At 46.6% G+C, this 12,691-nt stretch overlaps 1 protein-coding gene and 1 non-coding gene across 7 annotated transcripts in view; one reads left to right on the top strand and one right to left on the bottom strand.

Moving 5' to 3' along the window:
- TAF12 (TATA-box binding protein associated factor 12) overlaps nucleotides 1-12,691 on the top strand; it is a 76,244-nt gene that overhangs the window by 42,256 nt on the left and 21,297 nt on the right. The gene's annotated exons all lie outside the window — the stretch shown is intronic.
- Nucleotides 7,537-7,609, bottom strand: TRNAA-AGC (transfer RNA alanine (anticodon AGC)). Its single transcript has one exon. It is a non-coding gene; the product is annotated as a tRNA-Ala (tRNA).

The following is a 12,691-nucleotide window of genomic DNA, read 5'->3' as shown; positions in this document are numbered from 1 at the left end:
TAGTACTTGACCATTGCAGTTTGTTCACTCTCTTTTGACCCAATGCAAGCCTCTCCTGGCTTGATTGGCAGTTCAGGCTTCCACGTTCACCATTGGCATGTGAAGTATCAGTAGATGTTGTAGCACCCAGGATTATATGCTGCATGCCTAAATACTTTTCAGGCCCCAAAGGCGAGACCTATTGGTTGTGCCAGTACTTGTTTTCTCTGCTATTTTTCCCTTAGGCCACTGGGGAAGTTTCACTTTAAGGCCTGTGATCAGTAGAGGAATTTATCTATAGCCACTTTGAGGGCGTGCTATACAATTTAGCATAAATATCTTCCTACCATTTAGCTATCATCACATGGACTTCGTATTGGTAAGATGTGCTTTTATGATAATAAACTTGTCTCCTGGCATAGATGACTGCTGTTTCACCTTTCATCTCAAATAGCCGTATTACCAGCATTTGTATGGTGCACATCTGCCATTGATATGGAGCTCTCTTGCTGCTTGCATGTTTCTTGGCTTGCACACCCAGGTCTGTATCAGAGCAATTGAGTTTGGTGTCCTTTTAGTGATTGATCATTGTTGGATGTTTGGAGACTTGGAGGTCAGAGGTGTGGCTAATGTATCCTTTTTAGGTCGAAGCCCACCCAACAGCGCAGTTTTCTGGTTTGCTAAAGACATCTTGGGGACATTTGGAAAACTTCCTTGGGAACGCATTCTGCCATTGCTTTCCATTGACTTTGTGGTCTGTAACTCACATTTGCTTGCTTTCTATGTGCTGACTCTATTTGTTCGTTCTTTCTGATGCCTAACTAAATATACTGTACTCTTTCACCAGTGCTCTATTCCTGTAAACTTGTTCTTAACTTGTCATATTTGCTGTGCATTCAAAGACCGCGATCAGATGTCAGTTTCTGTCTTCCAAGGAGCTTGGTGTTTACAGGGGTGTGGAATTTATTAAAATATCTACTTGTGCATGGGGTAGGTTGCTTCATAAATCTACTTTTCCTGTAACAAAATCCACTTGCCCCTTTGGTGCCATGGAGTGCGCTGACAATTTTATGATAACAATCTCATTATATAAGAGCTCTGATATAGCCTCTCTGATTATGCCAGGGCTCATACCACAATAGTGTTTAAATACTAGCAATCCCCTTGTGTTGCCACATTTCCGCAGATCTACATACTGAGGCTGAAGATAATTGTAAGCAATTCTTCCAGAGTTGGTATGCCCTTTTGAATTTGTGCAAACATTCTAACTTACATGTTTTAAGGGTTTTCAGCAACTCTTCTCTAATCTTTTCCCATACTGAGAAATGTTGGAAATTTACTCCTAACAATGCAGACGTAAACCTTCTTCTAGAGTTGGGGGGGGGGGGGGAGTGATTGGACGGAAAGTGAACTTGCAAACACTCAGATTTTCACATGAGCAAATCTACACATGCCGATTTGCTCATGATAAAATGCAGCCACAGCCAATCTGATCACTGTCCCCAAGTTTAAACTTGCCACCAAGGGGGGAAAATCATTGGCAGTTCTTGGGGCTAAGGCCTGGAACACACTCCCTACAGACCTTCGTCTAATATCTTCAGAACAGACTTTCAAAAAATCTTTAAAAACATGGATCTACGGACTCCCAGAATCAAAATGCAAAACGTTGGTCTAATTATACTCAAACTTCCCAAACGCAGTCGAAACACCATACTACCTGTCAGCAATGAAGATAAAAGCGCCAGGATGCTCCCTGGAGTGACAGAGCGCTATATAAAAACCACAAAACATCAAACAGTTCACAAATATTTTCTAGGAGTACTATTTCCTGCCCTACTTCTGTAAATTCTTGTGAATTCACAAAAGCCGTATAGCTGCACTTAATGCAAGGACATATGCCATTGGTGCACTTTTGAGACTTTTTAAAAAACTGGGCCCCTAATTTGGTGTGGCTTTAACCATGACCTACGCAGCATCCACTGGTACCAGAACGCAGCTCCTATCGCACTGAGGGGCGTGATTGCAATTGCGCCAAAGGACTTCGCACCACTTTTGGCGCTGTTGATGAGGCTTGGGACGGAAGGACCGCAAACAGAGGACACTTCCATTTGAGAAAGTGGTAGACCACACCTCATTGAATCCCCCTGACATGGCCGACAACACGCAAGTCATGGAACACGCCACACGCTCCAAATCACCTATTGCTTCACTGCTGTAGAAAATTAGGGCTGGATTCAAGTCCCTTGACTCTCGTTTCGACGCTCTGGATAAGAACATTGCAGATATGGGGGACAAAATTCAGGTTCACACATGGCGGCTGGGCGTAGCAGAGGCCCGCATTTCAGACATCGAAGACGGGACCGCGCAGTCCCTTAAGAGACTGAGGGCGAATGGAACGGCTACTAAAGGAAGTAGCGATAAAGATTTAGAAGCCCGAAGCCGCCGCAATAACATCCGCATTATGAGGGTTTCCGTAGACGACAGCCACGGGCCGATGGATCAGTTTGTGGAGAAGTTGCTCACTGAACAATTTGGCTGAGAAGTTTTCACGCCTGGCTTCGTGGTTGAAAGGGCACAAAGATCCTTTGGTCCCAGACCTAATCCTGGCCTCCCCAGGTCTCAAATATGGCATGCTCTATCCGGCGAGGCTGAGGGTGGACATGGATGGCAGGTCCCATATCTTTGACGTACCGATAGAGGCACAGGACTTCTTCAGGAATTACAAACAGAAAAGTAAACCTGCAACGGGGGGCGGATCCCTGTCCTCCCCACCACACAGCGGCTCAGATGCAAGTGCAGACCTCTTTTCTAATTCTGGCACCGGTTAATATGTTAATCTGTTTTGACTGTTTATATATATTTCTCTTGGGGAACGTTTATTGCATTCTTCATTGCTATTACATTTGGCTTGTCCGACCCCGTGCTGCCGCCCCCCCAAGGTGTATCCGATTAGTGGGTTCATTTTCCCTTGGGGGCTCTTTGTTGGCACTAGGTAGGCGCAGCAGTTAGTTCCTTTGTATGACGAGTTGGAATTTTCACTGTGGGTTGGCCTCTTTTGGGTTGGAAGGCGGCTGGGTGGGGCCTGGGGAGGGATATGGTAATTTTCACCAGTATGTTTTCACACCTTTATTCAACCCAATTAGACTCATTCCAAGTACATTGCAGTTCCGATAGAGCAAGATGCACACTTCCCTCTGATGGCACGGTTAGGTAATATCGTAGGCCCATCTGCGCTCACCCTGATGTCTTGGAATGTCAGAGCCCTCAACGACAATCGCAAGCGTAGGCAGGTGCTGCACGATTTACTCCGGCATAACACAGATAAAGCGTAAAAAAAATGTAAATGAACTCTGCAGGTCTTTCAGAATATAACCAAATTAGAAAACTACAAAGGAAGCACAATTTTTGGGAATTCTGTAGTGTGGTGGAAACAAATATTTGAATACAATCAAAACAATCAATACACTTAGGGCCTGATTACGAGTACACGCCATGCTCTTAGTGGTGGTCCGACCATTGCAGGTCCTCTTGCAGTATTGAGAGTGTGGTAGTTGGACCACCACAGGACTGTTGCCTCCTCCGGGAACCCTGAATCCCACACCGGTGGCGCAGAAGAAAGCAACAGGAATATGCTGGTGGTGCTGCTGGGGCGTCGCAGAGCATATTGAGTTTTCCACCGCCCTTTCTGTGGCGCTGAGCCTGCCATGAAAAGGGTGGCAGACATGCAACAAAAAGGCCCTAACGGGGCCCTCTGCTGCTTCTGGTCATGAGGGTGCATCCCCTCCTCCCCCCCCCCCCCCCCCCCACCCTTCCCCCCCTCTGGAATTGCACCCTGTTTGTGCACTGTGTGGCGTGCATGACATGGTACATGCCACACTGTGCAGGAACATGCTGCAGCATCTGTCACAGCGGCAGGCTGCTGTTAAGTATCTCCTATGAGTCTTAAACAGCTGCCGCAGTGAGACCACGGCAGCACTGCCCGCACGCCCTCGATTCAACTATGAATCGGGCTGGCGCTAATCGTTCACTGCAACAGGAGCAGGAGAGGGGAGGGGGGACTTGGGGACGGGGGGGGGGGAGGAGAATCAGCATGAATGAATGCGAGTATTTTGCCGCTACTGTTTGAGTATTGTTAAAAGTTATCTTATTGTCCAAAGTTTAGATAACTGTCATTTCTAGATGCATGGTTATAGCGAAGTGATCCACCACACAAGTGTACTATTGTGCTGGACTGAACTAGAGACTGTCATGAACACTTGCAGAAGACGTAGGACTGAGCCTCATGAGTACTTGTCAGACCTATGCACACAGACCCCGCCTTAGTGGTGCTGTCAGCGTGGAAACATGATCCCATTTCGTATTGCTTTGAGATGTTTGTTTGTTAGAAAGGTGGGAATGAAATGTCATGTCGAACTGATCATCCTTCAATAATGTACATTGTAAAACATAAAATGCTAATAAACAGATTTCACTAAAAAAATTAATCGGGCTGGCGCACCACGACCTTGGCGGTCCTCTTGAGGGCCGAGCGGTGGCAGTCCTACAGGAGAACCACCAAAGTCGTAACACTGCGCTATGTTGTGACATTTCCCCACATGATCATGTGTGAGCTGTATGCTTTTATCGCTATAAAACTGTATGTCTGTGCAAATGTAGTGACCATTTCATTTGAAAATGTGTTGTGTACAATGGCAGAATGCTGCCACACCATGCATACTTCACTTTACCCCCACTCCACTGTACTCTCCACCACTCCACACTGCATCACTCCACGCCTCTCTACTCCACTCCATGCCAATGCTTCCCCACCCTACTCTACTCGCACCACTGCAGTCTTCGCAACTGCACTTTGCACCACTCCACGCTATTCCGCTCTACACTGCACTCTGTTCCGCTCTACTCTACGCCAGTGCACTCTATGCCAGTCTGCTCTACGCCACTAAAATCTACCATGCGCCACTCTACCCTGCGCCACTCCACTCTACTTTCAAACAACCTACTCTATGCCACTGCACTCCCCTCTTAAACAACCTACCTTACACCACTGCACTCTACTCCCAAACAACCTACTCTACGCCACTGCACTCTACTCTCAAACAACCTGCTCTACACCACTGCACTCTGTTCTCAAAGAACCTACTCTACGCCAATCTACTTTACACCACTTCACTCTAGGCCACTCAAGAACACTACACTCTACGTTACTCCAGTGTATGGCGTTCTTGTCAACTAAACTCTACTCCACTCTTTGCCACTCTCCAACACTTTACGCAACATCCTCTGCCACTTTACTCAACTCTAATCTACAGCACACTACTCTACTTGATTCTACAGCACTCTACTCTGCTATTCCACTATACTCCGCTACTCCGCTGACTCGCCACTCGACTACACTTTCTGCCCTTCCTCTCTGCGAAACTCTACTTCCTCCACAACCCACTACACTACACCCCAACATTCCATGACACTCCACTTTACTCCATAACACTCCACTTCACCCCACGCCCCCTAACTCTAACCTACTCTACACCACTCCATAACACTCCACCCTACACCACTTATGACGGACTATAACACTCCACTCCACTCTCCCTTGCACCACTTACTTTTAGCTTTGCTAAACAGCAGCCAAGCCACTACATGGCTAAAACATATTGGCAATGCTAATAGCTCATGCACAGACCTATTGGCGTTTCTAGTGCTTGTTAGTGTTGTTAGTTGTGTAGTTTTGGGTGTACTATTGACTGTGTGTGTGTGTGAGTGCGTGTGTGTCAATTCCAATTGCATGGGCAGGACCATTGGAATTGTCATTCTGTAACTACAATGTTTTCTGCATAGTTGTGGATCTACCACATTTACCATACCACCTACTATCTGCTGCATAAGTTGCAGATTTCAACGACAAAAAATGGCTTTCAACCCAAATGGGCGGGTTGAATGGATCAAAAGGTACTTTAAAAAAAACCTCTTATTACTCCATAGTGGTGGACTCACTGCATAAAGTGCCTTTTTTGCCACATACTTTAGTCATCCTTAATGCATAATTTGGCACTTCATTACCACACAGGTCCTGTGAGCCTAGGCATAGGTTTGATTGTGTTGTGGGTGATTGAGGCATCCCCTTGTGTGCAACTGCTGTTGAAGAGCATCCCATTGTAATTTTACCACTATCTGTGCTGTGTAGTACACATGAAAGTGTGAGTTAGTGTGTTCTGGTGAGCTAGGAATGGGAACTGTTGGACATATCACATATGATTGGTGAAGTGGGGAGTGTATTTACAGCTGTGGATGTTGCGTGTTGAGGCACAGGTTTGATTGTGTTGTATCTGATGTATTCTTATTGTGCTTTTGGTGGGCATTGTTTTCCTCTCTGGAAGGATGAGCTGTTGTATATGGATTATTATACCTTGTATGTTCTGTAGAATATGGGTTGGTTGTGTGGGGAATATACTTGCCAATGCAAAGTGTTCTCTATTGTGTTAGAAGTCTTGATTGAAACAAAGGTCACTGGTGTGTTCTTTTGCTTTTGTAGTGAATAGGATTTTGACATAGTACTTGCAACCTAGCGCCTAAGGCAAGCCAGTCTGTGCCTAGGGGTTCCCCTGGCTGTGGGTTCATTGAAGGGATGGAACCACTGGGTTTTGACCAATTAGTTAAGGTACAGACTCATGAAAAGGTTCATACTTTTGGACCTGGTATGGGCCACTCAGTCAATGACCAGGCTAACAGAGATTGAACCCTTTGATTGGTCAGACAATTACCATATCAATTTTATGGTTTGCCTGCTCACCCAGGGTGTTTGTTGTCCACCAGTTTGGCGTACAATTCGCAGTTGGTCTAAAATTGATAATACACCGTTGGTGGCCTCCTTAAGGTCTGTGATGCATATCCCAAGTAAGGGAGAGGATGCGAAGCAAACAAGCATTTGCAATGCAATAGGTCTCGCATTTACGTAAGTTTGAGCTATTGGTATTGCAAATGAAAATTCCTTTTATTTTTGTTTTCGTTTTTAAAATATAGACAAAAGGCATTGTCATTTACAATGCCAATAGTTTAAACTTGCGTAAATGAGACCTATTGCATTGCAAATGCTTGTTTTTACTGTTTTACTGACTTGGACTAGAACTGGAGGGGTAAAGTACCCTTCAGGTGGCAAACCTACAAACAGCCCGCTGCATATTGCCCAATTGTAACCCATGTTTTGCTGACAATCATTTTTAACAAATCTGTGAAAAAAATAGTAGAGTCTTTTTTCCATATTCACATAATTTCTATCACGGATTTTGGGTTAATGTTTTAAAAAGGAGATGGGGGTCAAAATATGTATGTGCCCATTCCAGAACAAGGGCATAAAAATGTATACCACAGATCTTGAGGGCAGCACACTCACAAAAACATGGCTTCTGCCTTAGCACGTGGCATCAAAGTATGCTGCAGCCGGCTCCCGTTGACGAGCATTAGCTCAGATTTTTTAGCTCTTGTACCACTCACCCCACTGGACACGTACGAGAATTTAAATAATCTACAATTTGAGTTTAAAAGTTCTAAAATATATTTTGGAGAATGCGGGCATCGATCCCGCTACCTCTCGCATGCTAAGCGAGCGCTCTACCATCTGAGCTAATTCCCCGCCTAAATTCGCTTGACACTGAGCCCCCTCTACTCACGTTCAACACAGGCCTTCATTCCATATGTAATGGAGTTGGTGTTTTATTTAATCCTTTCGGTCTGCCCATCGAGATAACCAGCTCATCAGCAAACATGTTTTCTTACCTCAGTAGCCCAACAGAAAACTATGCTGACATTTATTCCAGTATAAAAATAAAATGTTAAAAACTGATCGGCATGAATTCTGACCCCTGTTATATGACAAAGAAGCATGCTGCCCCTCGATAGCTTGTTATAATGTAACAATGGATCTAATTGTATCTCGCAAACTAACAAGTTCAATTCAACTCATCAAAACCTTAATCAGCGTCCTGCTGCTCGAAAGAAAGCGCCTACAGCGGATGCGCCTTAAGCAGACCACGTTTCATGGCTTCAGCCTCGTCAGTGAAGAGAAGTTTGCACTTTAACGTAGTTTCCCTGGTCTTTATCACCACCGTACGTTGTCGAATGAATGCTAGGAGAAGTATTAACTTCTGTTCCCAGATGAGGCATGTGTAAGTTAGCAATGGGGCGAGGGTGTGGCGTAACGGCCAGCGCTACCCCACTAGATGCTGGGTTCGAGTCTTGGCGTTAGCTCAACATGCTGGGATTCTGGGCAAATCACTCAATCTTCCGTGCCTACCAAAAATGAATGTGTCCTTGTGTAAGGTAACTGATGCTCATGTAAAGCGCTCCAATACCTTCGAGTCGCGCTATATCAAACTGCAAAAAACACAAGCAATGGTTGGGGTAAGGCAGAGAGGAGACTGGGTGGACACAGGAGAAGGTATTAATAGGGACGGGGGTGTATTACCTCACGACGGTAGGGGAAATAGAGATGGGTTCAATGGAGCACACTCTTGTGATAAGCCCGGTATTCACACTTTCCACTACAATGAGATTCGGCTCACGGGCCAAGGTCTCCAGCTCTTGCTGCAGCGGTGAAGGGGTGGTGGGTGGCGGCTGGGACCGCGGGGCTCCTTTACATTTTTGTGGTGTAAATGGAGTATGGCTGTAGTCTAATCTTCTGCTTACTGCACTCCCTGTTCTCTTGTCTGCCGATGCTGCTTCTGTGTGTCTAGCATGACAGAGTTGGTATTTTCACTGTAGTGATGGGATCGATGTGTTAATGAGTGTCAGTGCAGGTGCTTGCTTCTGCGTGATGGCTTTAGTGGGTGCTTGTGAGTGTGCGCACAGAAGTCGTTGTTTGAGCCTGTGTGATAGTGCCCATGTGTGAGCTGGCTACCTGGTGCTTGCTATGCATGCACTTTAGTGCTAATGTGCGAGTACATAGGAGCGATCTGTGAACTAAATACACAACGGCGACGGTGTGAGCGCGTCCACTGGAGAGATGGGGGGAGTGAAGTATGGGTGCGCGTGCGATTAGGAGAGGTGCGAGTGTATGCTTGGTACGTAGAGTGGTAGAGGGCGTAGCAGATCATTAAGATGATGGAAACGCTTACGGTGGGTTCACTGAACAGCTGATATAAGTGCTGTATATCGTTAGTGCGTGCTTGTGTCTAGTGATGAGGTAAATGCCGGCTGTTCGAGCGCCAACTCTGTATAGTGGAAAGAGATGGGCTGAGTGCTAGTGAGGTTAAGAGTGCAACCTGGCCATTACAGTAAGTAACCCATGTGCCCCAGGGGGTTGCGGTCTACTCAGCAGCTACGAGCAGGGGGAGGATCTTGCACCCCCTAAACAGAGATAGGAAGGGGTTAAGGGAGAACCTGTCCTGCATGTGTGAGCTGGCTTCCTGGTGCTTGCTGTGCGTGCACTTTAGTTCTAATGTGTGAGTACATAGGAGCGATGAGTGAACTAAATACACAACGGCGACGGTGTGAGCTCATCCACTGGAGCGAATGGGGGCAGTGAAGTACGGGTGCGTGTGTGATTAGGAGAGGTGTGAGTAAATGCTTGCTGTGTAGAGTGGTAGAGTGCGTAGCAGATCATTAAGATGTTGGAAACGCTTACGGTGTGTTCACTGAACAGCTGATTTAAGTACTGTATATCGTTAGCGCATGCTTGTGTCTAGTGTCGTAGAAAGGCTGTGTTTGCGGGGAGAGAGGGGGGAGGTGCTGGTGTGGGAGGGGGGAGGTGCTGGTGTGGGAGGGGGGAGGTGCTGGTGTAGGAGGAGGAGTGCTGCTAGGGCAAGGCTGTGTTTGCGGGGAGGTGTTGGTGTGGGAGGGGGGAGGTGCTGGTGTGGGAGGAGTGCTGCTAGGGCAAGGCTGTGTTTGCGGGGAGAGAGAGGGGAGGTGCTGGTGTGGGAGGAGTGCTGCTACGGCCTGGGGGAAGCTGGCTGGGGAGGGGGAGGAGAAATGCTAGTTTATGGCCCAAAAGCGCGTGCCTGTGGCCACGTGAACTTCATGAAAACGCCAGCAAAAAGCTGGTGGTTTCATGAGGATTTTGAGCACTTGAATTCTCGTTCCTCAATGCGCTTGCGCGCATTTAAGGTCACGAGACCTAAAAAGTCAGTGGGTCTTTAATTGAATTCAGGACACTATGGACATGGTGGCTCAAGCACATAGGTTAAAAGTATAGGATGTGGCTATTCATGCCCCTTGGTACAACCCCTCACTTCAGGAGAGGAAGCAAATGCTTTGTCAGTGTAATTCCTCAAAGCCTTTGGATCATAGTGTTTCCGCCACCTCCTTTTACAAAGCTGAGTTGGGGCGCCTATAATAGAGCTATCATGGTTACTAAAGCAGCCTTTCTAAGCATAGGATTGATGTAGCCAGTGACGTGCAGAAAGCGAATTTTAGGGTGCTCAAAGAATTGAGCCAGATTAAGGATATGTCCCCGGTGGCAGATCCAGAGGACTGCAGTTGTATGCAGGATGTCTTTATGAATAACATTGGGGATATTCAGCATGGAATAAGACGTACTCTGTTGTATCCTTGCTCTTTGCCACTGGTAGTTGGTTCCCCTTACTTGGGCCCTCCGCTAACTGCATTCCCACTATTGGATCTGGAGACGTTGGCCTCGCTAGTGGGGACGGTCAAATCTGGTACGCCGAAGGACCTCTGCCTACTAGAGGTTTTTAAAGCAGCCCTCCCAGTAATGGAGGGTGAGCTTTTATCGCTTCTGAATGCCTCTTTGGCGACGGATAAAGTATCCTCTAGGTTTAAGAGGGCCATGGTAAGCCCTCTACTGAAGAAGTCGGGGACGGATCCTAAGAACCTAAAGAACTAACGCCCGGTATCCCTGCTGCCATTCCTGGCTAAGATTCTGGAGTGGCATGTCACCAAGACCCCTACAAAATTTGCGGAGGATCAGTAACTGATCCACCCTCGACCGTCTGGTTTTAGACCCATCCTAGCAAAAAATTAGTAATTTGTTCCGTGTTGGATGAACTTGGGTTGGGGGCAGATTAGAATAGATCTACGGCCCTAATCTTTTCAGATCTCACAGCAGCATTCAATACGGTCAATCATGATCTGCTAGAGCATCGGTTGCTGCCGTGTGAGATTACAGGGTCTGCCCTTTTGTGACTTTCATCGTTTTTGAATGATCGCTGACAGAGGGTACAAATGGGTGGTCATGTCTCCAAGGCAAGGGCTTTAAACTGTGATGTCCCTCAAGGATCCGCGAAATCCCCTTCTGTTTAACATCTATAATCAACCTTTGATTGTAGGTCTGGCACAGCTGGATTGCCAACTGTTCAATTATGAGGATGACACTCAGTTGGTCTTGTGGATTGAGAGCTCTACGTAGTCACAGTTGAACGTGCAGACTATCTTGTGGTTCACTGTTAACTGGATGACAGCGAGCAAACTCTCTGAAGATCACTCCAGAAAAGACTGAAGTGCTGGCAATCACCACAAAGGGGAATTCTTGGTAAGACCGGTTTTGGCCACTGGAGTTTGGCCCTCCCACGTGTTCCATACCAGTAGTCAAAAAGGTTGGCATTAAGCTAGGCAGCAGCCTGTCAATGTCCAAACAAATGGCCACAGTATATAGGAGCTGTACAGCTCTTCTCAGACAACAACGGAAACTGGTTTTAGTTCTTTCATTTTCAACTATGCGGACAGTGGTAGCAGCAATGACCTTGGCAAATCTGGACTACGGGAGTGCCTGGGAACATTGGTCTCCCAATAAGGTGGTGGGCAAACTCCATGTGACTATGAATGATGCAGCATGATTGCTGCTTAAATTGCAGAGACTGGCGCATCCCACTCAATTGTTGCTACAACTTAATTGGTTGCCAATTAAACAGAGGGTCATGTTTAAAGGCCAGTCTACATCTAGGAGCGCCTGAGGCACTATCTACCTGATCGCTATCTATGATCCTCTGAGGCAAATTTGTTGACATGCCCGAGATTTAGTAAAGCTACTTTGGGCAGTCTGGCAGTCTCAGTCTTGATCCCTCCGATTTGGAATGGATTGCTGGAGAGTTTGAGGAAAGGAAGAAAAAGGACATTGCCACTAGCCCTTTACACATTGCTTTTCCTACCTCTCCAAATCCACCAGCACCACCCTCACACTCCACTCCACCACCCGCTTCACCACACCAATCTGAAAAGAAGGCTATTTCTTACCACATTCACCAATATAAGATGACAATGATATGAGAGGACACGCATCCTGGGGGCCCATGGAATGTCTATGATAAAGAGCCGCAAAAGGATACAGATCTCTATCCTGCACACCCATCCCCACCAGCTTCAACTTATCAGGACTTAAAAGCCAGAGCTGCAGCATACCACCCGGTGCCCCTCCATAAGGACCCTATAGAGGATGACTTCCTCTTTGAGATCCTCACTACTGCTTTACGAAAATCTCAATATTTACCAAAGCTCAAAGGAGTGCTACGTTGTGAAGATGACATTTTTAAAGACCCTGTAAAATCAAGAATAATCACACCAAGGGTTGACAAAAAATATAAGGCAGCACCATTTGACCCTAGATATATATATATTAAAGAACAGTTAATAACGGACTCCTTGGTTGTAGCCAATGGAAGGAAAGGGGCTAACACTCAAACAACTGGGGATGCACCTCCCCCAGACAGGGAGTCAAAACTCATCGATGCCTTCGGGAAACTGCTTGCAGCCCAATCCGCAGATC

This window comes from Lissotriton helveticus, chromosome 3_1 (genome assembly GCF_964261635.1).
Source record: "Lissotriton helveticus chromosome 3_1, aLisHel1.1, whole genome shotgun sequence".
NCBI classification, from domain to species: Eukaryota; Metazoa; Chordata; class Amphibia; order Caudata; family Salamandridae; genus Lissotriton; species Lissotriton helveticus.
Note: the sequence above shows the minus strand (reverse complement) of the source record. Positions and strands in the feature narration are given on the sequence as shown.